General features: G+C 42.2%; 1 protein-coding gene and 1 long non-coding RNA gene across 5 annotated transcripts in view; one reads left to right on the forward strand and one right to left on the reverse strand.

Annotated features, from left to right (window-relative positions):
- strbp (spermatid perinuclear RNA binding protein) overlaps nt 1-7955 on the reverse strand; it is a 287597-nt gene extending 279642 nt beyond the window's left edge. For all 4 annotated transcript variants that reach the window (XM_063073349.1, XM_063073347.1, XM_063073345.1 and 1 more), the window contains exon 1: nt 7822-7955. The gene's annotated coding sequence lies outside the window, so the exon portion shown is untranslated. The remainder of the gene's footprint in view (nt 1-7821) is intronic.
- A 65-nt stretch (nt 7956-8020) lies between these two features.
- LOC134359761 (uncharacterized) overlaps nt 8021-26374 on the forward strand; it is a 79168-nt gene continuing 60814 nt past the window's right edge. Inside the window, exon 1 of the long non-coding RNA XR_010021200.1 lies at nt 8021-8121. This is a non-coding gene — a long non-coding RNA (uncharacterized LOC134359761). The remainder of the gene's footprint in view (nt 8122-26374) is intronic.

A 26374-nucleotide genomic window follows, 5' to 3' on the forward strand; every position in this document is an offset into this window, starting at 1 on the left:
CTTCCTTTCTATTGCGTTAATCTCCTCTCTAACCAGCAACGCCACCCCACCTCCTTTTATTTCATGTCTATCCCTCCTGAATATTGAATATCCCTGAATGTTGAGCTCCCATCCTTGCTCACCCTGGAGCCATGTCTCTGTGATCCCAACTATATCATATTCATTAATAACAATCTGCACTTTTAATTCATCCACCTTGTTACAAATGCTCCTTGCATTGATACACAAAGCCTTCAGACGCGCTTTTACAACTCTCTTAGCCCTTATACAATTATGTTGAAAAGTGGCCCTTTTTGATGCTTGCCCTGGATTTGTCAGCCTGCCACTTTTACTTTTCACTTCTACCCTCATTTTACACCCTTCTGTCTCTCTGCACTGGTTCCCATCCCCCTGTTGTGAACTAACCTCCTCTCGCCTAGCCTCTTTAATTTGATTCCCACCCCCCAACCATTCTAGTTTAAAGTCACCTCAGTAGCCCTCGCTAATCTCCCTGCCAGGATATTGGTCCCCCTAGGATTCAAGTGTAACCCGTCCTTTTTGTACAGGTCACGCCTGCGCCAAAAGAGGTCCCAATGATCCAAAAACTTGAATCCCTGCCCCCTACTCCAATCCTTCAACCACGCATTTATCCTCCACCTCATTGCATTCCTACTCTCATTGTCGCGTGGCACAGGCAGTAATCCTGAGATTACTACCTTTGTGGTCCTTTTTCTCAACTCCCTTCCTAGCTCCCTATATTCTCCTTTCAGGACCTCTTCCCTTTTCCTACCTATGTCATTGGTGCCTATATGTACCACGACCTCCGGCTCCTCACCCTCCCACTTCAGGATATCTTGGACACGATCAGAAATATCCCGGACCCTGGCACCAGGGAGGCAAACTACCATCCGGATCTCTGGACTGCGTCCACAGAATCACAATGTTGGAAAGTATATGGTTATGCACTTTGGTAGAATAAACTGGCAGACTATTATTTAAATGGGGAGAGAATTCAAAGTTCTGGGATGCAACAGGACTTGGGAGTCCTAGTGCAGGATACCCTTAAGGTTAACCTCCAGGTTGAGTCGGTGGTGAAGAAGGCGAGTGGAATGTTGGCATTCATTTCTAGAGGAATAGAGTATAGGAGCAGGGATGTAATGTTGAAGCTCTATAAGGCACTGATAAGACCTCACTCGCAGTACTGTGTGCAGTTTTGAGCTCCTTATTTAAGAAAGGATGTGCTGACACTGGAGAGGGTTCAGAGAAGATTCACTAGAATGATTCCGGGAATGAGAGGGTTAACATATGAGGACCGTCTAACTGCTCTTGGACTGTAATACTTAAGAGTTTAGAAGAATGAGGGGAGACCTCATAGGAACATTTCGAATGTTGAAAGGCATGAACAGAGTGGATGTGGCAAAGTTGTTTCCCATGGTGGGGGAGTCTAATATGAGAGGGCATGACTTGAGGATTGAAGGGCGCCCATTCAGAACAAAGATGTGAAGAAATTTTTTTAGCCAGAGGGTGGTGAATCTGTGGAATTTGTTGCCACAGGCGGCAGTGGAGGTCAAGTCATTGAGTGTATTTAAGGCAGAGAGTGATAGGTATCTGAGTAGCCAGGGCATCAACGGTTATGGTGAGAAGGCGGAGTAATGGGACTAAATGGGAGAATGGATCAGCTCATGATAAAATGGCGAAGCAGACTCGATGGGCCGAATGGCTGACCTTTGCTCCTTTGTCTTATGGTCTTAAGTCTCTAGAGCTTACAGTGGTGCGAAAAACAAAAAAAAAATCAATGAGTGGCAGTTCTGTGGGTGAAAACACCTTGTTATTGACAGAGATCAGAGAATGGCCTGGCTGGTTCAAGCTGACAGGAAGGCAACAGGAACTCAACCACGTGTTATAACAGTGGTGTCCAGAAGAGCATCTCTGAATGCACAAAATGTTGAACTTTGAAGTGGATAAGCTACAGCAGCAGAAAACCACACCAGATTCTAATCCTGTACCTAATAAAGTGGCTACAAAGTGTATGTGTAACCTCAGTTTGAGCAGAGATCCTATCAGAAACTCCCCTCCTTCCTGTAGTTTAATCTAGGAATGCTGAAGAAAACTGTGCCACTCTTAAATCAAGTTTCTCAGCCTTGAGACACAATTTATGACCTTCCTGGCCAGAATCATACCATAAAGCTTTTCTTAATACTTAAGTTCTCATGATTATCTTCTGCTTAACCTCAAGTAATAATCTGCAGATGATATAAATCCAAGCAACACATATAAAATGCTGGAGGAACTCAGCAGGTCAGGCAGCATCTATGGAAAAGAGTATAGTCGATGATTCGGACTGAGACCCTTCATCAGGACTGGAGAAAAAAGGATGAGGAGTACACCTACCCCTATACCTCCTTCCTCACTACCATTCAGGGCCCCAAACAGTCCTTCCAGGTGAGGAGACACTTCACTTGTGAGTCTGTTGGGGTCATCTACTGTATCCAATGCTCCGGTGTGACCTCCTGTATATTGGTGAGAATTGGTGAGACCTGATGTAGATTGCAAGACTGCTTCGCCAAGCGCCTGTGCTCCGTCTACCAGAAAAAGCAGGATCTCCCAGTGGCCACCCATTTTAATTCCACTTCCCATTCCAACATATCAGTCCACGGCCTACTCTACTGCCACAATGAAGCCACACTCAGGTTGGAGGAGCATATTCTGTCCAGGTAGCCTCCAACCTGATGGAATAAACATCAATTTCTTGAACTTCCAGTAATGCCCCCCCCACCTTTCCTTCACCATTCCCTTTTCCCTCTCTCACCTTATCTCCTTACCTGCCCATCACCTCCCTCTGGTGCTCCCCCCCCCTTTTCTTCTTCCATAGCCTGTCCTCTCCAATCAGATTCCTCTTTCATCAGCTCTGTATCTCTTTCACCAATCAACTTCCTAGTTCTTTTCCTCACCTCTCCCCTTCTCGGCTTCACCCATCACCTGGTGTTTCTTCCTCCCCTCTCCCCACCCTCCAACTCTTGACTCCTCATCTTTTTTTCTCCAGTCCTAATAAAGGGTTTCAGCCTAATACGTCGACTATACTATAATACCACAAATGACCTGACTTGGTCCAACCAAGCAGAGTTCACTGCCAAGAAGGCCCAAGAGCACCTTTACTTCCTGAGAAAACTAAAGAAATTTGGCCTGTCTCCTAAAACCCTCACTAATTTTTATACATGCACTGTAGAAAGCATTCTTCTAGGGTGCATCACAACCTGGTGTGGAAGTTGTCCTGTCCAAGACCGAAAGAAGCTGCAGAAGATCGTGAACATGGTGCAGCACATCACACAAACCAATCTTCCGTCCTTGGACTCACTTTACACCACACGCTGTTGGAGCAGTGCTGCCAGGATAACCAAGGACATGATCCACCCAGCCAACACACTTTTCGTTCCTCTTCCCTCCGGGAGAAGGCTCAGGAGCTTGAAGACTCGTACGGCCATGTTTGGGAACAGCTTCTTTCCAAATGCGGTAAGACTGCTGAACGGATCCAGACCCGGATCCGGGCCGTACCCTCCAAATATCTGGACCTGCCTCTCAGTTTTTTCGCACTACCTTACTTTCTATTTTTCTATTTTCTATTTATGATTTGTAATTTAGATTTTTAAAATTTACTAATTTTTACTATTTTTAACATTTAATATTTGTAATCCAGGGAGTGGGAAGTGCAGAATCAAATATTGCTGTGATGATTGTATGTTCTAGTATCAATTGTTTGGCGACAGTAAAGTATAAAGCATAAAGTATAAAGTATTTACTCTTTTCCATAGACGCTGCCTGGCTTGCTGAGTTCCTTCAGCATTTTGTGTGTGTTGCTTCAAATAATCTTGCTCCTTTCTCTAGTTTTAGTTGCAAGAACATTGCCAAGAAGAAAACAAATCAAACGCAAAAAGAGAAAACCATGGTACTTATGGAAAGCAAAAAGAAGTTCTAATCCTTAGCATAAGCGAAGACATTTAATTTGCATGAAAGAAATTATAGATTAAACAATACAGAAACACAGGCCATTATGTCAGTCTGGCACATACAGACACTTGTGCTCCCTTTGAGCCTCCTCCCATCCTTCCTCTGACCCTGCCAGTATACACCCCATCTCTCCTATCATAGGCTAAAATGTTATTTCATTTTGTACAGGTGTTCTTTTTTATATTTTCTTTGGAATCGTAATCAAAGCCATTTAGGAAATGGAAGTTATTTGCACTGGTAGCTCAGAAATACAGCTTGAATTTCAAGGATCTGACAAACTTCAACATGATAATGGTTGACAGCCAGGTTTTTCACTTCTGACTCATGACTACCATGACTTGCGGTAGACTGTTCAACAAAATCCTTCTTAATTCAATACTGACAAGACTGCCAGATAAGACTGCCAGTCTGCCTAGTGCCCACTAATGGTAGTACATCTCAGGTACTGACTGAAAACTCTTAATTAGCTTAAACCCTCTTCTCCAGAAGGGTCTTGGCCCAAAACATTGACTCCATAGATGCTGCCTGATCTGTCGAGTTCCTCCAGCATTTTGTGTATGTTGCTTTGGATTTCCATTATCAGAAGATTTTCTCGTTTGTTACTTTTATTGATGCTCTTTTCCAATGACTTTCTTATATTGTAACATTAAATGCCTAAAAATAATGGAATTTTGTCTGAAGTACATGCAGTAGAGAAGAAATAATAGAATATTGTCACCTCTAAGCAGAGTATTGTTCAGTCCGATAAGTACTGTATGAAAGTGTTTTGTTTTAAGGGAGAGGCATGGAAAATCACTGCAAAGGCTGATTCTAATTGAAGTCAACTTCAACTCTCTTAGTCCAACTCCACACATACATTAGTCCAGGCCACTAAACTCTAAATTCAACACAGAAGGTCATGGGAATGCCAAGCAGGAAATGGAAAAAATGTCACACTGCAGAGCTGAAAGCGCATGTTAAACTGGGGTTGGATTTCAGATGTCACTGGGTAGAGAGAACTCCATTGTGAATTAATACACATTTACACCTGACTTTGGAAAGTGCTTAATAATGACAACGTACACAAGATGTAAATTGTTTCATTCTCTAGTTTGCTGAATAAGAAAAGAGGTGCACTCTCAAAACTGAACACCTGATTTCAGCATGGTCTAGTGTATGACCTATGCACATAATTAAACATGGAAAATCAACAGCTTTAAACAATTCCTTAGGTGCTCTTAGGAAATTCATATCCTAAGCAAGAGGATATGCCCCAATATCCCCAATACACTGAATTCCAATGAAATAAAACACAATTCAATTTTCTCCCAATACATTATGTGGTGACTCGCTGTTCACTACTAATATTTACTACAATGGTCTCAACAAACAAACATGTCAAAAACAAGCTAAATGTAAACTACACAGCAAAACCCTAAAACTGACGGACAGGAAGGCTCTACAATAGGTAGTCAAAACTGCCCAACGCATCACCAGCAGCAACCTACCTGCCATCGAACACATATATACAGAAAGGTGCAGGGAAAGAGCCAGTAACATCACAAAGGATCCCACCCACCCTACTCATAGACCATTTGTTCCACTCCCATCAGACAGGAGGCTACATAGCATCCATGCCAGGGCCACCAGACTCAAAAACAGTTAACTTTCCTCAATCAGTAAGGCTGATCAACACCTCCACCCACTAATACACCCCAACACACCCCCAACCACCACTACTTTATCATTTCTAGTCAGTCACCTTGTGTATGGACACTTCTGTGCCTAGCGTCACTTTATGGACATCCAATCAATGTATATAAGCTATTTTATGTTTATTGTGTTCTTTCTGGTTTTGTTTGTTCTGCATCAGATCGTGAGTAACAATTATTTTGTTCTCCTTTACATTTGTACACTGGAAATGGCATTAAACAATCTTGATATGGATAAGTTGTCCAAAATGCACATTTTTAAATTTTCTCCATCTATAATACACATTTGAAATCATAACAGACAAGTGATTTTTGAATAGAAGAGTTATACCTTGAAACAAAGGATGAGTGCAATACTTGTGCGTGGCCTTGATTTCGATGAGCTCAACAATAAAAGTAGAAAGTGATCTGAATCCACTGCAGTTGCTGTTAAATATTTAGACACTCCAAAGGCACGGGGCTAGAATCTCCCAGTAAGCTTCACCAAGATGCCGATAGATCGCGCAAGTTTTATACATCACAAGAAAGCCCGGAGGAGTGACTGGCATGCACCCTGCTCTGGCACGAAAACAAAAACCTTTCACTTATTCTTCAACTGCATTCCAGTTAAACGCATCATCGGTATTTTGTATTCTAAATTTAATGCCATTTTACATAACAAACACCTACAGCATTGCTCGGCAACTGATTTGTACAGAATAATGTTTGGCTTAATTGGACCGTTCACAACAAAGTAGACCGGTTCTGCAAAGTACAGACTCTATATAGCAACAGAATGCTACCTGATCACAGCCGTTAATCGTGAGAAAAAAAAATGCAACTGCGTTTTGTGCATGCTTCCTTTTATACAGTTACGATGATTATTTTTGTCGAAAGGGTCAAGAAGACGAGGGGTCGAAGAAACAAGAGAGAGTTTTTGATTTGTCTTCCAAAGACAGATCAAAAATGCGAAAGCATTAGATGAATGAATTTAAACAAATCCCCAATTTTCATTGTAAATCACTGCATTGTATCAAAATCAGTGCTCGTGTCGAACAATGTAACTTCAGTGCTATATTGAAAAACAGTGGACATCAGCAATCCAACGCGGATTTCACTTTTGTTGACTTCCAGGTTAAACACATGATAAGTAGAAACACCTTATAAATTGATCCCTACAAGATCTGGCACGAAATGCAATCAGAATTTTCTACACAAAAGAAATACACGATCATCTTATCTCTCCTTTTCACCCTCTCCTCAACTGAATGAGGTAACGAGACAAAAGCTTTTAAACGGACCAGTGCCGTCCTTCGTGTACATTTTGTTGTAACGTAGTGGCAAAAGAAAAACCACAACCTGGACACCGGGAATGACGAGGATCACGGTTACTGAACCCGTGTTCACGATAATGCGAAATAAATGAGCATTGATAAATGATGAGGGTGGGGGAAGAGACATATAAATGTATTCACTTTGCTCAACACCCCCAGGAGTTATTAATTCTTCCGTAGCTCCAATTTCCAATCTATCACTCATTATTCATCTTGCCCAATAGCTCAGATTTATTGAATGCTTCAATGTCATTGCATCTGCACCGAACAACTTCGGCCCAAAACAAAAGCCGCACACTGAGCCGTAAAGCTTCCTTCAAAATAAAATCTAACCAGATGCCTCTATCTTACGACGGAAACGACATCGAAGGCTTTGCAGGCTCCTCGCAGAAACGGCGAGCACCTTATTAAAGAGCCACTTTACTCGTCAGAGGTCAACAGTTGTTGGGGGTAAATGCACAAAGCAACCAAGCCCAAGCACGAATTATAACCTAACCATAACACGCATGCAACAACAGGACATCTCCCAATCAACTCGAGCTCAAACTTGACTGAAGTTGTCCGCCCTTCGCCAATCTCCACAATAAAGATAAGGTTATTTATAAAAAGTGTAAATTCCCCACTCACACACAACTGAATCAGTGTCCGACACCGGACGGTTTTTGGCAGGAAGCGCGGGCAGTTACCACTGCGCATGCCCCGGCGGCACCGGGCAAACAGATCACTATTTAGCACCGCACCGGATGGTTCCACGCTAAAGACGGACACGTTACAACGAGAATCAACGGGGAAAACGGAGAGACATGCCATCACGGGCTAAGGGAGAGCCTTACCCGGATCAATGAGACGCGAGATTTCGAACAGATGGATTCATTCAGCCGGTAAAAGGATTAGAGCGCGCAGCAAAGCAAGCCGCCGAGTCCTCCAGTTCGCGAGGCAGCGCTCGCTCTGATTGCTTGTTCGCTCGTTCGCCCGCGCGCGCACAACTGCCACTCACGTGCGCTCGGCTATTGCCTCCCATTGGTGCGCGACCCGGGCTCCTAGGAGACGAGGCCTCCTGCACAGCGGAGGCCGGAGCAGCCTGGCTGCCGCCGTTGTCGTTGGCGGTGGGTGGTGTGGGCGACGAGACCAGGGTAAGCCGGGGGACTAAGGACTGGGCTATCACCCTCCCACTCAGACACCGCCCGTGGGCGATCATCAGGGTCCCATCTTCCCGAAGGTAGAAGACCCCACGGTTTATGAGAACGAGGCGCTCCCATGGGTGGTCTAGCATCAGTGTAGATCAAAAGAAATCATGGGCTTCTGATCCTGAGCAGCTCGGGTAACGTCAACTGAAGATTAATTTTCCGCGGTCTGCGTATTTGTTGGCCACATCGGCATGTATCATCGCTACCTGTCCTTGAGAAAGGACTATGTGTACCATCATAGTCATACACTTTCGGCCCAAATCATCCGTGCTGACCAAGATTCCCACCCAGGATAGTCACATTTGCCAGCGTTTGAGCAATATTCTTTCAAACTTTTCCCATTCGTGTATCTTACCCAAATGTCTTTTAAATGTTGTGATTTATACCCACTTCCTCTGGCAGTTCGTGCCATATACCCATCACCCTCTGTATGGAGAAGAAGTTGTCCCTCGGGTCTCTATTATATTTCTGCCCTTCACCCTAAACCTTGTGAAAAAGTCTGTCCATCCACCGCATTATTGCTCCTCATGACTTTTAATTGCTGCAGTTCTTCTGTTGAAGGCTATTCCACAATTGAGGAGGGAGGTCCAAGATTTAGCCCTGTGACAACGAAGGAATATTAATATAGAACAGTGCAGCACAGGAAGAGGCCCTCAATCTACATACACAAGCACTGAATTAAACAAGTTGTCTTCTGCCTGTAGAAGATACACATCCCTCTATTCTCTATATGCCCTAGTTTTAACAGTCTTTTAAAGGCCACTGTCATATCTGCTTCTACTGTTATCACTGCATTTTTCAAGAAGGATAAAGACTTGGTGAAGTACATGTTCAAAGTTCAATTTCAAAATAAATGTTATTATCAAAGTAGGTAGGGTAATAACTTACTGAACCTGATGACATTCCCATGCACCTGCAAGTATTGTGATACTTGGTGGTTGAGATTATGGGTTTGGGAAGGCTTTCAGAGTAGCCTAGCTAGCTGAGTAATGTGGACATTTTGTAGATGGTAGCCTCTGTTTTGGAGTTTTAGGGTAATGGATGATGTACCTTAAGAAATAGGAGCAGAATTAGGGCATTTAGACAATCGAGTCTTTTGTATCATTCCATCATGGCTGATTTATTACTACTCTCAACCCCACTCTTCTACCTTTTCCCCGTAACCTTTGACACCCTTACTAATCAAGAACCTGTCAACCTCTGCTTTAACTGTACCCATTGACTTGGCCTCCATGGCAATGAATTCTACAGATTCAGTAACCTCTGACTAAATAAAATCCTCCTCATCGCTGATCTAAGGTTGTCTTTGTATTCTGACCTGTGCCCTCTGGTCCTAGACTTCCCCATTCAAGTGAAGTGCTTTGGTTTTAAGGTGTTTGTATTGTTGGAACAGCACCTGTTCAAGAGTGCTCCTGATTTGTAGATGGTGAAAAGGTTTTGGGATCCAAGATGAGTGATTCGCTGCAAAGTACCTAACTGCTTAACTGCTGTGCTGGCCATGTTACTTATATATGGTGCAGTCCAATTTCTGGTCTGGGGAGACCAGGTGTTGATGATGGATGGTACCTAGTGATGGTAATAGCAGGAATAAACAATTACACTTTGTTGAAGATGGTCAGTGCCTGGCATACTTGCCACAGTCCATCGATTGCTAAGTGGCTGTCATGGTCTTGTTAAAAAGTTGCAAATAAAATTCAGTGTCGTGCAACACCCCCACTTGTGGTGGAAAAAAGCCTGGACATGGCCATTATGAATTTTTTTTCAGTGATGTCCAGAGACTGAAATGATTGATCTCAATCAAAATATGAATCCAGTTTTTTTTTGTTGGTTTTCCTCTTGATGCCTCCTGTCTTCAGTTTCTCTGGGGCTCCTTAATGCAATTTTCTGCATTGTTGAGTAGATACCAGTGTTTATTGGAATACTCTGCTCATTGATGTGGCTAGTTTTTCAGTTTGGGTATTTAGTACCACAGGTGGTGTCAAGTCTCATAACCTTTGCTGTATCCAGTTCTCTTTTTTTTCCTTGATATCCTACAGAATCGATCAAATTGGCTTATGTGTTGGTGAAATAGATAATCTAGTCAGCATTTCCGACTGAATATGTTTACAAATTCTTAAGCCTTTTCTTTAGCACTGCATCCTGGGCCCTGTCATCCTTGTAATTAAAAGCAGAAAATGCTGTTAATTGTCATTCAACCATACATATGAATACAGCCAAATAAAGTAGCATTCCTTTGGGGCCAAAGTGCAAAACACAGCACTGACAGATGTATAAAGCACATATGGGCATATACTGTAGTTACTATAGCAGAAAAGCAAACAGTCACAAAAATAAATAATATAGTCCAAATCCCTGAGTGGCATGGCCTTTAGATTGATTTTACATGTGATGTTGTCTTGGAACCAAGTTTCTACAAGAACAAAGTGTGATGATTCCATCAGGTATGAGCTAAACGTGGTTTCATGAGGTTGCAGATTGTGCTTGTGAATCGATGCCCCTCATCGATTCCAACTTTTGAGTCACCAGATCTGTTCAGGTTCTGTCAAATTTATCCTGACTGTTTTGCCATAGAGCAGAATGGAAAGTGAGCTCTGGGTAAAAGGAGGAGTTTTGTCTAACTCTAATTAAAGAATGTATGAGTTTGCTTTTACCAACATCTTCATGGTTTTCTTCCTGTTGTTCAATACGTTGGGCACCACGATAGCATAGCAGTTAGTGCAACGCTATTACTGCCTGGGGTGTCTGAATTAAGTTCTGGCATCTTAAGTATGTTGTCACGTTTTTTCTGTGAATGCGTGGGTTTCCTTGGGGTACTCCAGTTTCCTCCTACAGTCTGAAGACATATTGGTTAATAGGTTAATAGATCATTATAAATTGGTGATTAAGTTAGGATCAAGTTGGTGGGTTGTGTGGCAAAATGGGCTGGAAGGGGACTCTTCTGCGCTGTATCTCCAAAGAAAGGGTAGGAATCAACATGTAGGGTTCCCAAAACTATCTTTTCTTCCCAGCTGCGTGTGTCTTACTGTGCTGCCCCTCTGGCAATTCTGCCTTGCTGGTAGACATAGGCAGGCATTGAGAAGGAGGAATCCAGCATATTGTGAAGTCTGATTCTGTGACAGCAATCTTGCAGAGCTGTAGTTGACCAGTTTGTGCAACAATGCTCCCAACATAGAGATGGTTGTGAAGAGAACTGTCTGAAGGAATGACCTTATAGATGTGTCTGATGCGCACAAGTCCAATGAACTTGTGGTTTCCGTCACATTTTTATGTTTGCCTACTCAGTATTTGACTATTCAAAACTTGTCTCTTAACCAACATCACTAAATCTTGCAAACACGAGGAAATCTGCAGATGCTCGAATTTCAAGCAACACACATAAAAATTGCTGGTGAATGCAGCAGGCCAGGCAGCATCTATAGAAAGAGTGTATCTCTTCCTATAGATGCTGCCTGGCCTGCTGCGTTCACCAACAATTTTTATGTGTGTCACTAAAACTTGCTGGCCTTTCCCACTTTCTTATCTGACCATAAAACATAGGAGCAGAATTAAGCCATTTGGCCCATTGAGTCTACTTTGCCATTCAGTCGTGGCTGATCCTTTCTCCCCTTCCTCATTCCCTCTCCCAGACCTTCTCCCTACAACCTTTGATGCCGTGTCCAATCAAGAATCTATCAAGCTCTACTGTAAATACATCCAACGACCTGGCCTCCGCAGCTGCCTGTGGTAACAAATTCCACAAATTCACCACCCTCTGGCTAAAGAAATTTCTCCACATCTGTTTTAAATGAACACCCCTCTATCCTGAGTCCTCTGTCTAGGCCTTTCAATATTCAAAATGTTTCAATAAGATCCCCCCCCCATCCTTCTAAATTCCAGTGAGTACAGTCCCAGAGCTATCAAATGTTCCTCGTATGATAAGCCTTTCATTCCCAGAATCATCTTTGTGAACTCCTCTGAACCCTCTCCAATGCCAGCACATTGTTTCTCAGATGAGGAGCCCAAATCTACATAGGCAGGAAGAGGGATGAGGTCCTGAAGTGTGAGTTTCGAGAACTAGGCAGAAGGCTGAAGAACAGGACCTCAAGTGTGGCGTTCTCAGGATTGCTGCCAGTGCTACGTGATAGTGATGATAAGAATTGGAGGAGATGGCAGTTGAATGTGTGGCTGAGGAGTTGGTGCAGGGGCAGGGTTTTAAATTTTTTGATCATTGGGATCTCTTCTGGGGAAGGTGGGATCTGTACAGATTGGATGGGCTGCACCTGGACTCGACAGGGAGCAATATCCTTGCAGGTAGGTTTGCTAGCATGGTTCAGGAGGGTTTAAACTAATTTGCAAGGGGAATGGGATCCGGAGCAATAGAGCAGTGAAAGTAGTGCATGGAGTAAAGCCAGATCTAACATACAGAGAGGCTTTGAGGAAAGAGAAGCAGAATAAAGGGTGTAAAGGTAGGAAGGTAAAAGGGCTAAAGTGTGTGTACTTCAATGCAAGAAGCATCAGGAACAAAGGTGATGAACTGAGAGCTTGGATACATATGTGGAAGTATGATGTAGTGGCCGTTACAGAGACTTGGCTGGCACCAGGGCAGGAATGGATTCTCAATATTGCTGGATTTCAGTGCTTTAGAAGGGATAGAGAGGAGGGGTAAAAGAGGAGGAGGGGTGGCATTACTGGTCAAGGATACTATTAAGCTACAGAAAGGGTGGGTAATGTAGCAGGATCCTCTTTTGAGTCAGTATGGGTGGAAGTCAGGAACAGGAAGGGAGCAGTTACTCTATTGGGAGTATTCTATAGGCCCCCTGGTAGCAGCAGAGATTACCGAGGAGCAGATTGGGAGGCAGATTTTGGAAAGGTGCAAAAATAACAGGGATGTTATCATGGGTGACTTTAACTTCCCTCATATTGATTGGCATCTGATTAGTTCCAAGGGTTTGGACAGGGCAGAGTTTATTAAGTGTGTCCAGGACGGATTCCTGTCACAGTATGTTGACAGGCCGACTCGGGTGAATACCATACTAGATCTAGTAGTAGGTAACGAACCGGGTCAGGTCACAGATCTCTCAGTGGGTGAGCATCTGGGGAACAGTGACCACTGCTCCCTGGCCTTCAGCATTATCATGGAAAAGGATAGAATCAGAGAGGACAGGAAAATTCAAGGCAGAGTACAAAGTAAATGGCAGGATACTTGGTAGTGTGGAGGAGCAGAGGGATCTGGGGGGTACATGTCCACAGATCCCTGGAAGTTGCCTCACAGGTAGATAGGGTAGTTAAGAAAGCTTATGGGGTGTTAGCTTTCATAAGTCGAGGGATAGAGCTTAAGAGTCGTGATGTAATGATGCAGCTCTATAAAACTTTGGTAGGCCACAGTTGGAGTAGTGTGTCCAGTTCTGGTCGCCTCACTATAGGAAGGATGTGGAAGTATTGGAAAGGGTACAAAGGAGATTTACCAGGATGCTGTCTGGTTTAGAGAGTATGGATTATGATCAGAGATTAAGGGAGCTAGGGCTTTACTCTTTGGAGAGGAGGAGGATCAGAGGAGACATGATAGAGGTATACAAGATATTAAGAGGAATAGATAGAGTGGATAGCCAGTGCTTCTTCCCCAGGGCACCACTGCTCAATACAAGGGGATGTGGCTTTAAGGTAAGGGGTGGGAAGTTCAAGGTGGATATTAGAGGAAGGTTTTTTACTCAGAGTGGTTGGTGCGTGAGTCAGTGGTGGAGGCAGATACACTAGTGAAATTTAAGAGACTACTAGACAGGTATATGGAGGAATTTAAGGTGGGGGTTTATATGGGAGGCAGGGTTTGAGGGTCGGCACAACAATGTGGGCCAAAGGGCCTGTACTGTTCTATGTCTAAAAATGTTCACAATATTCAAGGTAAGGCCTCACCAGTGCCTTATAAAGCCTCAGCATCATATCCCTGCTCTTGTATTCTAGACTTTTTGAAATGAGTGCTAGCATTGCATTTACCTTCCTCTCCACTGACGGCGCCCTGCAAGTTAACCTTTAGGGTGCTCTGCACAAGGAGTCCCAAATCCCTTTGTGTCTCGTGTTTTTGGATTTTCTCCCCATTTAGAAAATAGTCTGCACATTTATTTCTTCTACCAAAGTGCATGACCATGCATTTTCCAACATTGTATTTCATTTGCTGCTTTCTTGCCCATTTTCCTAACCTGTCTATAAGTCCTTCTGCAGCCTTCCTGTTTCCTCAACACTAACTGCCCCTCCACCAATCGTTGTATCATCTGCAAACTTGGCAACAAAGCCATCTATTCCATCATCTAAGTCATTGATATACAGCATAAAAAGAAGCGTTTCCAACAACAACTTCTGTGGAATACCACTAGTCACTGGCAGCCAACCAGAAAAGGATCCTTTTATTCCCACTCACTGCCTCCTACCAATCAGCCAATGCTCTAACCATGCCAGTAACTATCCTACAATACCATGGGCTCTTAACTTGGTAAGCAGCGTCATGTGTGGCACCTTGTCAAAGGCCTTCTAAAAATCCAAATGTACAACACGCACTGCATCCCCTTTATCTATCCTGCTTGTAATCTCCTCAAAGAATTCTAACAGGTTTGTCAGGCAAGATTTTCCCTTAGGGAAATCATGCTGATGTTGTCCTATCTTGTCCTGTGTCATCAAGTACTCGCCTCGTCCTTAACAATTGACTCTAACATCTTCCCAACCACTGAGGTCAGGCTAACTGGTCTATAATTTCCTTTCTTAAAGAATGGAGCAACATTGGCATGGTTCCATAGGACTGGAAAATTGCAAGAGTCCAATGATTTTGGAAAGACCATTACTAATGCCTGCACAATCTCTACTGATACCTCTTTCAGAACCCCACGGTGCAGTTCATCTGGTCCAATTAACTTGTTTACCTTTTAGGTCTTTCAGCTCTTTGAGTACCTTCGCCCTTGTAATAGTAACTGCACTCACTTCTCTTCCCTCGCACCCTTCAACACCTGGCACACTGCCAGTTTCTTCCACAGTGAAGACTGATGCGAAGTACTCACTTAGTTCTTCTGCCATATCTTTGTCCCCTGTTATTATTTCTCCGGCTTCATTTTCCAGTGGTCCTATATCGACTCTCATATTTTCTTATACACTTGTAAAAGCTGATTCTATCCACCTTGATATGTTTGCTAGTTTGCTTTCATATTTCATCTTTTTCCTCCTAATAGTTCTTTTAGTTGCTTTCTGTAGGTTTTTAAAGGCTTCCCAATCCTCCATCTTCCTGCTAATTTTTGCTTTGTTGTATTCCCTCTTCTGCTTTACTTCAGCTTTTGACTTCCCTTGTCAGCCATGGTTATGTTATTTTGCCATTTGAGTATTTCTTTGGTTTTGGACTACTTCTATCCTGCACCTTCCTCATTTTTCCCAGAAACTCGCACCATTGTTGCTCTGCTGTCATTCCTGCCAGCATCTCCTTCCAATTTACTTTGGCTAATTCCTGTCTCATACCACTGTAATTTCCTTTACTCCACTGAACTACTGCTACATCAGACTCTACTTTCTCATTCATATTGTGATCACTGCCTCCTAAGGGTTCCTTTATCTAAAGCTCCCTGATCGCCTACGGTTCATTGCATAACACCCAATCTCGTATAGCTGGACTGTTAGTAGGCTCAAAGACAAGCTGCTGTACAAAGCCATCTTGCAAGCATTCAACAAATTCACTTGCTTAAGGTCCATTATCAACTGATTTTCCCAGTCTACCTACATGTAAAAATCTCCCATGACTATCATAACATTGCCTTTTTGACATGCCTTTTCTATTTCCTGTTGTATTCTGTAGTCCACATCCCATCAGGGTCCTTTTACCCTTGCAGTTTCTTAACTCAACCCACAAGGCTTCAACATCTTCCGATCCTATGTTACATCTTCCTAATGATTTGATGTCATTCTTTACTAGCAGAGCCACACCAACCCTCTGCCTACCTTCGTATCCCTCCAATACAATGTGTAACCTTGGACATTCAGCTCCCAACTACCACTATCCTTCAGCCATGATTCAGTGATGGCCACAACATCATACCTGACAATCTGTAATAGTGCAACAAGATCATCCACCTTTTTTTTCATACTCCATGCATTGAGATATAACACTGAGTACTGTATTTGCTACCATTTTTGGTTCTCCATCCCTATCCCAGGGTAGCAATCTAGAAATTATTACCCTGGAGGTCGTTCTCAGTTTTCTGCCTAGCTCTCTAAATTCTCTCTTCAGGACCTTTTTGCTTTTCCTTCCTATGTCATTGGTACTAATATGTATGAAGATACCTGGCTGCTCTCCTCCCCCCTCCAAAATGCTGTGGACACGATCTGAGACGTCCATGGCCCTGGCACCTAAGAGGCAACATACCATCTGGGTGTCGCGTTCACATCCACAGAATCCCCTGTCTGTTCCAATGTCTATTAAGTCCCCTATCAGTACCATGCCTCCACCCCCCCCCCCCCAACTTTCTCTTCTGGACCACAGATTCTCAGTGCCAGTAACCTGGTCTCCATGGCATTCCCCTGGGAACTTGCAGTGCACAAATTGGTTACAACATTGCAGCTCTTCAAAAAGGCTGTAAACTCTTTAGCTTCCTTGAAAAGAGCAAGAAAATGCTATACAAATGCAAATCCCTTGCTGTTGGACTGCTTGATGCTCAAACTACAGGTGAAGCCCAACACCAAGTACTGCTCTGGAAATAAAACCTAAAATTTTTGAAAATGTTGTCATTGTGGAGAGAGAGGGAGAGTTAATGTCTCAAGCAGATGACCTTTCTTTACACTGACAACAGGTGTTTTCAAATGAAATTTTCAAATGTGATTGGTGAAAGGAAATTATCAGAAACAGTACTATTTTTTACACTTTAGATGGAAGAAGCAACATTTATTTTGGTCATGAAAGGAAAATGCTGACAGCTTTCCTCGTCAAGTTTCTAATTTTCAAAATCCATTCACTTGGAGTATTGTGTATTTTTTAACTTGGTAATTAATGTTTGCATTTGTGTGCTTGATTATTTGGCGATTTGGGAAACAGGAAAGATTTCTAGTGTGGTGCCTGAGGCACAAATAGCTTGCTAAATGTCTGTGAGAGCAGGAAATGTATTTCACTCGAAAACACCAATCAAGCCATTACAATCTAGGAAAATCCAAATAGTTCAGAGTCAGTGCTGATTAATGTGCAACTACTTTTTGACCTATCAAATCAGGGAGGCAGTGATTTTTATCTGACATTCACAAATTACCTATAAAGTATACAGAGTCTTAACAGCCCAAGTTAAACAACTGCAGAATAATAAGAGATACCACCAGAGCTGCAACATTTTGTTTTTTTTATCAAATGGCCTAATTCTGCTCCTGTGTCTTAGACCATAAGACAAAGGAGCAGAAGTCGGCCATTCAGCCCATCGAGTCTGCTCTGCCATTTTATCATGAGCTGATCCATTCTCTCATTTAGTCCCACTCCCCCGCCTTCTCGCCATAACCTTTGATGCCCTGGCTAGTCAGATACCTATCAATCTCTGCCTTAAATACACCCAGTGACTTGGCCTCCACTGCTGCAAACTCTTACTGTCATAACTTAATTCAGGTTTAATATCACTGGCATATGTCATGAAATTCGGTAACTTTATGGCAGCAGCGCATGATAAATATAGAGGAAAAAAACAATATTGCAGTAGGTATATATATGTCTGTTAAATAGTTAAGTTAAAATAAGTAGTGCACAAAAAACCCCCAAAAAATGTAGTGGGTAGTGTTTACGGGTTCATAACTTTCTTCTTAGGTGCTCATTATCAGGGGTAAGTAGTTAAGGAAACTGCAATTGGTTCAGCTTTTGCACAGGGGAAAAAATACTACATATAACAATGGACAGGATCTGAAGAATCTTTTGAGTCTAAGTTCTGAGTCTCAGGACCACCATCAAAAAAGATAGTTGCAAAAAATATGCCTTTGAAGTTCATGTTATCCACTGATTTGTTATCCACAGATCAATGTACATGCAAATCCTCATGCAAGACTCCCAGAAGGTTCATTTCCAAGTCAAGTCTGTGGTAAAGAAGGCAAATGCAATGTTGGCATTCATTTCAAGGGGAATAGAATATAAAAGCAAGGAGATAATGCTGAGCCTTTATAAGACACTATCAGGCCACACTTGGAGTATTGTCGACGGTTTTGGGCCCATATCTCAGAAAGGATGTGTTGTCATTGGAGAGAGTTCAGAGGAGGTTCACGGGGTTGATTCCAGGAATGAAGGGGTTAACATGAGCATTTGGTAACTTTGGGCCTGTATTTACTGGAATTTGGGGGATCTCATTGAAATCTACTGAACGTTGAAAGGACTAGATAAGGTGGATGTGGAGAGGATGTTTCCTATGGTGGGGTATCCAGAACTAGAGGGCACAGCGTCAAAATTGAGGGCCAACCTCCTAGAACAAAGGTAAGGAGGAATTTTTTTAGTCAGAGAATAGTGAATCTGTGGAATGCTCTACCACAGACTGGTGGGGGCCAAGTCCATGGGTATACTTAAGGTGGAAGTTGATTGTTTCCTGGTCAGTCAGGCATCAAAGGATAGGGTGAGGAGGCAGGTGTATGGGGCTGAGTGGGATCCGGGATCAGCCACGATGGAATGGCAGGGCAGACTCCATGGACTGAATAGCCTAACTCTGCTCCTATGTCTTGTGGTCTTGTCTGGAACACTGGGGTGGGGGTGATAGTAGGAGGGGGGATCCTGGACAGGTAGATAGATCTGTGATATGGACATAGTTTTCTAATTAAAATTGTCAGTCTGTTCAATGTGTGTTCATGCTTTAATGTTACAGCAGCAACCTCAAAGGTGTCAATTGACATCACTGAAGCCAGAAGCTGAGTTTTCTCCTGCGCTTTGCATGGATGGGTGCAGAATAATATTTAGTGATCATTTTTGCAGCTCAACTCAATCCTGTAACAGGTGGAAAAAATGCACCGCACTGTGTTTGTGCCTTGGGAATTTTGGGAATTGAACTCCATGACTGTAGGAACCTCTACTTTCTTAAATGTTGACATAGATTGGGTATGTACTTAAAACTTTGACAAACTTCTATAGATGTGCAGTGTAGAGTATCTTAACTGGTTATATTACAGCCTGCTATGAAAACACCAATGTCCAGAAATGGAAAAGCCTACAAGTGGTGGATGCAGCCCAGTCCATCACAGGCAAAGTCCTTCCTACGAATTCCACATATCTACAAGGAGCACTGCTTCAAGAAAGCAGCATTTATTATCAAGATCCCCCACTGTTCACGCTGTGCTCTCTTCTCACTATATCAACAGGTGGGAGGTACAAGAGCCATAGGCCCCACACCACCAGGTTCAGGAATAGTTATTAACCTACAATTGTAAGGCTTCTGAACCAGTATGGATAACTTCACTCACCTCAACACTGAACTGATTCCCCACCTTCAGACTCTCTTTTAAAGACTCTACAACTCATTTCCTCAGTGTTATATGTTTTAAATTTGCACAATTTGTCTTTTGGACAATGTATTCTGTACAGCTTTCATAAATTCTGTGATATTTGTTTTTGTGCCTGTAAAAATGAATCTCAAAGTAGAGTACGGTCAGTATGGTGACATTGTAAGTACTTTGATAATAAATTGTCTTTGACTTTTAGTTTGGAATAATTCTGTGAGATGTACTCTCAGTTAAGTAATTAGAAACATTGAAAAGAGCTAGCCTAGTGTAGAACTTCAAGTCTCACAACTACCAGTGCAGTGTCTAATGCTCATATTTGCTCTGTTACTCTGATAATATTTTCTTAACCAATGGTCCCATCACCAAGAAAATCAAGGAAAGCGGGAGCCTGTAAGCAACTGGTCTGGAAGGATAATGACATTCCTTTATCACTGTGCGGTCTAAATCATGATACTTCCTACCAAAGAGCACAAAAGTTCTTTCACCCTAAGCGCCGAGAAAATGGTTCACCAGTGGCTCAAAAACTGGTTCACCAGTATCTTTGAGTGCTTGAGGATGAGTATTAAGTAATGACTGCTGGCAACATCTAGGTTCCATAATATGATCAACACCAGTCCTGATGAAGGGTCTCAGCCTGAAATGTCAACTCTTTTTCCTTTCCATAGATGCTTCCTGACCTGCCAAGTTCCTCCAGCATTTTGTGTTGCTCCCTTAATATGAATTCCTTTTTAAAAAAAAAACTAAGTAGTAAAAGATGATATGTAGTTAATAGACAAAAATGAAAAATATATGAATTATTTTAAAATACTCAGTAGTTAACCTCAATGAGATTGTAGCATTGCAAAGGTAAATTCACAGAAATTTTATTAGAAGGTAATTGAGGGTCATCTTGTCAGCAAAGTTTACTAGTATTGGAATGGACCACCATAATTCTTGATGGTGCTTTTATTTGCCACTCATTGGGCAAGTACCAAAACTCCATCCTCCATGTGTTGAATGGTGAATTCCCCCAGCCAGCAGGGAAACAGTGTGCTGAAGCTTACGGACCAACACTGAAACTCAGACAGTAATTTCCTGATTTCCGCACTTAATTGCGCATGTGCGGACACTGGAGTTGCCGTCTGGTTTACTCAGTAATAACGGTGAAAACTGATATACTCATAGATTTTATTACCACAGATTCCAGCCATTAACTAAGTCAAGCACAAAAGAACTGCTCTTATCCCCCACATCTACTGAAAGAGAACAGGAGATCGTATTTTATGTTCTTGCTAGGCAACAAGCAAAAGCTCAAGATCTCATAAATAGCACATATCATCTTAATGAAAGTGTTTTGTAACCATCTTCCACACCATGTTTCAACTTGCAGCAGTATCTGTCTGAGCTAGTATTCAACAAATGCTTGTGATTCAGTCCATTTTGCATAAAAATGCTTGATTTTAAAATATACACATTTTAGTGGAAGTTATATTACTAGACAGTTTTCAGCTTAAATTATGTTAAAATCTTGACTATAGATAATAGGAAAAATGTGGAAGGGAAGACTGAATAACTAATAGCCAACCAACACCTGAATCAGGATCCAAGTCAGGTTCAATATCACTGGCACGTCATCATTTTGTTGTTTTGTGGCAGCAGTGCAGTGCAATAAATTTTAAAAAAACTATAATTTGATATATATAGTCCAAAAATAGTGAGATAGTGCTCATGGGTTCATTGACCATCAGAAATCTGATGGCAGTGGGGAAGAAGCTGTTACTAAAACGTTGGGTGTGTGCCTTCAGTCTCCTGTACTGTCCCCCTGATGGTAGAAATAGAAGTGGATAGCTGTTTGCAGCCAATGTCAGTCTGGGCCCATTGGAATGTGTAAATAGTAGCAGGCCAGCTGATATTTCTGCAGACAAAATGCCTCCTCTCATGAATCACTAAGTACAGAGGATACTACTTCTCCCGAGTATAGATGAATTTCTATATGGCAGTATCTATGTGTGGTGGCAGACCAGCAGCTGAGGAATATAAATGATGAAGGGAAACATTTCACAGACGCAACCTAATTTAGCATTTGCCAACCTTGTAATAGTGTCACTTTTATAATCATATAAAAGGGGTGTAAATGAACAATTTCTGTAACCACACACAAAATATTGGAGGAACTCAGCAGGTCAAGAGAGAAAGAAACAGTCAATGTTTCAAGGTGAGACCTTTCACCTGGACTGGGAAGGGAGGAGGAGGACAAGCTAGGTGAAGACAGATGAAGGGGAAGCTGGATGGCTGGGAGGTGATAGGTGGAAAAGGTAATGAGCTGGGGAAGAAGGAATCGGATAGGAGAGGAGAGTGACCATAGGAGACAGGAGAAAGGGAAGTGGAAGGGGGCGTTCACCTGAAGGAGGTGATGGGCGGGTGAGGAGAAGGAAAGGGTTAAGAGGGGACCTAGAATGGGAAATGGAAAAGAGAATGGGGAGGAATTACAGAAAGTTAGAGAAATCGATGTTCATGCCATCAGGTTGGAGGTTACCCAGACAGAAGATGAGGTGTTGATCTTCCAAGTTGAAAGTGGCCTTGCGGCAGTAGAGGAGGCCATGTATTGACAAGTCAGAATGGGCATGGAGAATAGAATTTCTGTAGCTGACTTTAGATTTATAGTGTGGATATAAGGAACAAAAAGGCATAATTTAGGGTGGATATGAGGGAAATTTCAACAGACAGACCAGAGAGTTGGGATACATATAATCATAATGTCTCCCCCGACATTAAAATCAACTGCTCAGGACCTGGGAATGTTCCTTTGGCTCCTTATGCTAAAGCATCTGACATTGCCACCACCAAGGGTCAAGAATGAATCACTTTCCTGCTTCAAGGTTAATTAACACAAATCTAAGAAATAGATGCTGTTTGCACTTCAGTTGCAAGTCTTAGTCATCCTTCAGTTTAGGATTTTCAGCTCACTGCAAAATTTCTCCTTGAATAAAACATTACAACTTCTGCTACATCTTCCGATCACAGTAGATCCATTTGAATTTTCCATGGTTTTTAATTGCAGTTTAGTCCTCTTGATGTAGATTTTTTAGCTTTGAAAATAAATATACGTTTGCCATAAGCACTGAGAAAAGTGCTGTGTAGAAATTGGAAATATGACGGAATCTCACTGTAATGTCATGAAAATATTTGAGTAAATGATAATTATTACTCCATACCAACCAGAACAAATGCTTCTTATCTTGCTATAGTGTGACTGACTTCTGTCAGGAATACATCCACTGCTACAGTAACTGATCAGTCAAGGGAAAGAAATACCATTTGACCTAGAACACCACTTTGCCCTGTACGGAACAAATGCTAATATTTTTCCACAGGTTGGGAAGGAAGAATTTCTGCTAATCAGCTGTGCAACCCTTGGTTCCCTGTTGACTTAATAGCTATTTTTAGAAATGTACATCTTTTCATTTTGCAATATTACACATCTAGCAGGTAAACAGTTTATTTTATGGCTTATCGAAATCGTGATGCTTTTATTTTAATTCTCTAAATTTCTCTGTATCTTAATTTGTTGTCCTTTACCTTATTCAACTGATCAGATATGTTTTTGCCTTTGTGCATTGATTCAGATTTATTTGTCACATGTGCATTGAGGCATGCAGTGAAATGCATCATTTGCATTAGCAAACACACCCAAGAATGTGTTGGGGCAGCCCACAACTGTCGTCAAACATTTGGCCCAAAATCCTAATTATGGCAAGGACATTTGCTTTTCAAAATTGGGTTTATTATCCAACTTGTATGATGTAAAATGTATTGTGGCAGAGCTATAGTGTAAAAATATTTTTAAAATTGCAAAATGTGTAAAAATAAAGAAATAAAAGGTGGTGTTCATAGATCATACAGAAATCTGATGGCAGAGCAGAAGAAGCTGTTCCTAAATTGTTCAGCATTTAACCATAGGAGTAGAGGTTGGGGGAAGTTGGGAGGTGTCTCAGGTGAGTGACTGCACTTCTAATATTCTTACAGCAAATCCACCATAGCTGAGAAAGAAGTTTTGTTGAACTTGAGTACATTTGCATAGTGGAAACTAATTGGACATTACTTTGCTACAAACAGATTATTTTATATTGGGGTGTGAAATGGGCATATTTCTGCTATTTCTGACTGCCAACTTGGTGGATAAAGTGACAGCGATCACAGAAGATTACAGCTAAGCTAATTTTTAAAAAATATATACTGCCATGTACTATGAATATCTAGAATTTATTTGGGTTTTTAATCACAGACTACTAAGACATAGGAGTCTACTCCACCATTCAATCATGGCTGATTTATTACTCATCTCAACACCATTCTCCTTCCTTCTCCCTACTTTAAATATCCCAATGACTTGTCCTCCACAGCCACCTGTGGCAATGAATTCTACAGATTCACTACCATCTGGCTAAAGAAATTTCTCCTCATCTCTGTTCTAAAGAGATAGTCTTCGATTCTAAGGATGTGCCCTCTGGTCCCAGACTCGCCCACTATAGTAAACATCCCTTCCACATTACTCAATCTAGGGCTTTCTATATTCAATAGGTTTCAATGAGATTGAAACCCCCTCTCCTCCCCCCCCCCCATTTTTCTTAAGCTCCAGTGAGTACGTCCCTGAGCCGTCAAGCACTCTTTGTATGTTAACCCTTTCATTTCGGGGATCATTCTTGTATACTTTGTCTGGACCCTCTCCAATGTCAGCACATATTTTCTTAGAGAGGAAACACGACATTTATCGCCCTTATTTCTGGTGCTGATGAGACAACCTGACACAGTGGTGCCAAGATAACAACCTCTCTCTTAAAGTCCAAAAATCAAAAGAGCTGATCGTGGATTACAGGAGGAACGGAAACGAGCTCGCCCCAATCAACGTCAGTTGAGAGGGCAAGTAGTTTCTAGTTCCTCAATATACACATTGGCGAAGATTACACCAGCTGTCGTGGCAAAAAAAAACACAACAGCACCTCTTCCACCCCAGGCGACTCAAGAAGTTCGGCATGAGCCCCCGATTCCTCAAGACCTTCTACAGGGGCACCATTGAGAGCATCCTGACTGGCTGTATCACCGCCTGGTACAGGAACTGCACCAACCTTGAACGCTGCGCACTGCAGAGAGTGCTACAGACAGCCCAGCGCATCTGTGGATGTGAACACTCCCTCCATTGAGGACATTTACAGCAGCAGGTGCGTAAAGGAGGTCTGCAAGATCATTGGGGACTTCAGTCACCCCCCCCCCAACCATAAACTGTTTCAGCTGCTTCTGTCTGGCAAATGGCACTGCAGCATTAAAGCAAGGACCAACAATCTATGGAACAGTACAAGCCATTAGGCTTATAAATTCGCATGCCTGTACATTGCGACGGAGTCATAACGCAAAGTGTTTTGTTTTACTTCCTCACGTTGTGGGGCGGATGTAAGATTTAAATAAATTCAATTCAATATGATGCCCAGAACTGCTCTCAGTACTCGAAGTACAGTCTGACCAATGCCTAATAATGTGAAAAGGTTAGTAGGGATGGGGACTTCTGTCTTTTGCTCTAAGATTCTTTAAGAGCAACACTTATGTTTCAGTCTACACACTGCAGTTGGTATTTGTTTCTGGAGAAATGTGCACAGCATTTGCCTGAAGGGTTTATGAGCTGTGTGAGCTCATGTGGTTGATAAGCCACACTCAGCTTTAAGACTATGTACTGCCCTGTTTGAATCTCCTTACTATCTTAATTTGGAAGTGATATCTTATGTTCTCCAAGAGACCATTAGCTGTAACTTGAGCAGGGGTTTGTAACAAAACACAAGGTTGCTATGTTTATTCCACTGTACAGTGTTATATCAAGCCTGCAGTGCATTAGAACACAAAATATAGACCAGTACAACACCGGAACAGGTCCTTTGGATCAGAATGTTTTGCCAAACTCAATAAATCAGTAATTAAATGGCCAACTAAACTAATCTCTTCTGCCAATACAATATTCATATCCTTCCATTTTGGGCACATTCATTGTACTTGCCTCCACCATAATACCAGGCATCCACCATTCTCTTTTTTAAAAAAAAAACTTGCCTCCGCACATCTGTTTTGAATTTACCCCCATTCAGCTTAAATGTATGCTCTCTAGTATTATAAACACAAGGATTCTGCAGATACTGGAAATCTAAAGTAACATACACAAAACGTTGAAGAGACTTAGCATCTATGGAGAGGAATAATGAGTAACATTTTGGGCCAAGACCCTTTATGAGGACTGGAAAAGGGAAAATTACCCCCACCTAGCTTCACCCATCACCTGCCAACTTGTACTCTTCTTCCCCCCCCCCCCCTTCTTGTACTGGCTTCTTCCCTGTTCCTTTCCAATCCTGATGGACGGTCTCAGCCCGAAACATGGACTCTATTTTTCTCCATAGATTTTGCATGACTTGCTGAAATCCTCCAGTGTTTTTGTGTCCTTCTGACATTATGCCTTGGAAAAGGATATTGTCTGCCTACTCCATCTGTGCCTCTCATGATCTTATAAACATCTGTCAGATCTCCGCTCAACCTCTGCTACTCCAGAGAAAACAACCCAAGTTCGTCCAACCTCTCCTCATAGCACATGCTCTCAAATCCAGGCATTATTCTAGTAAACTTCTGCATCTTCTCCAAAGTCTCGACGTCATTTCTATAATTTGTAAGTACAGTATGTCATTGTGTTTTAGAATTCACGGAGTATGGTGCAAGCAGTTTCTAGTGAATTTAG

The sequence above is a fragment of the Mobula hypostoma genome, chromosome 21 (assembly GCF_963921235.1).
Source record: "Mobula hypostoma chromosome 21, sMobHyp1.1, whole genome shotgun sequence".
NCBI lineage: Eukaryota > Metazoa > Chordata > Chondrichthyes > Myliobatiformes > Myliobatidae > Mobula > Mobula hypostoma.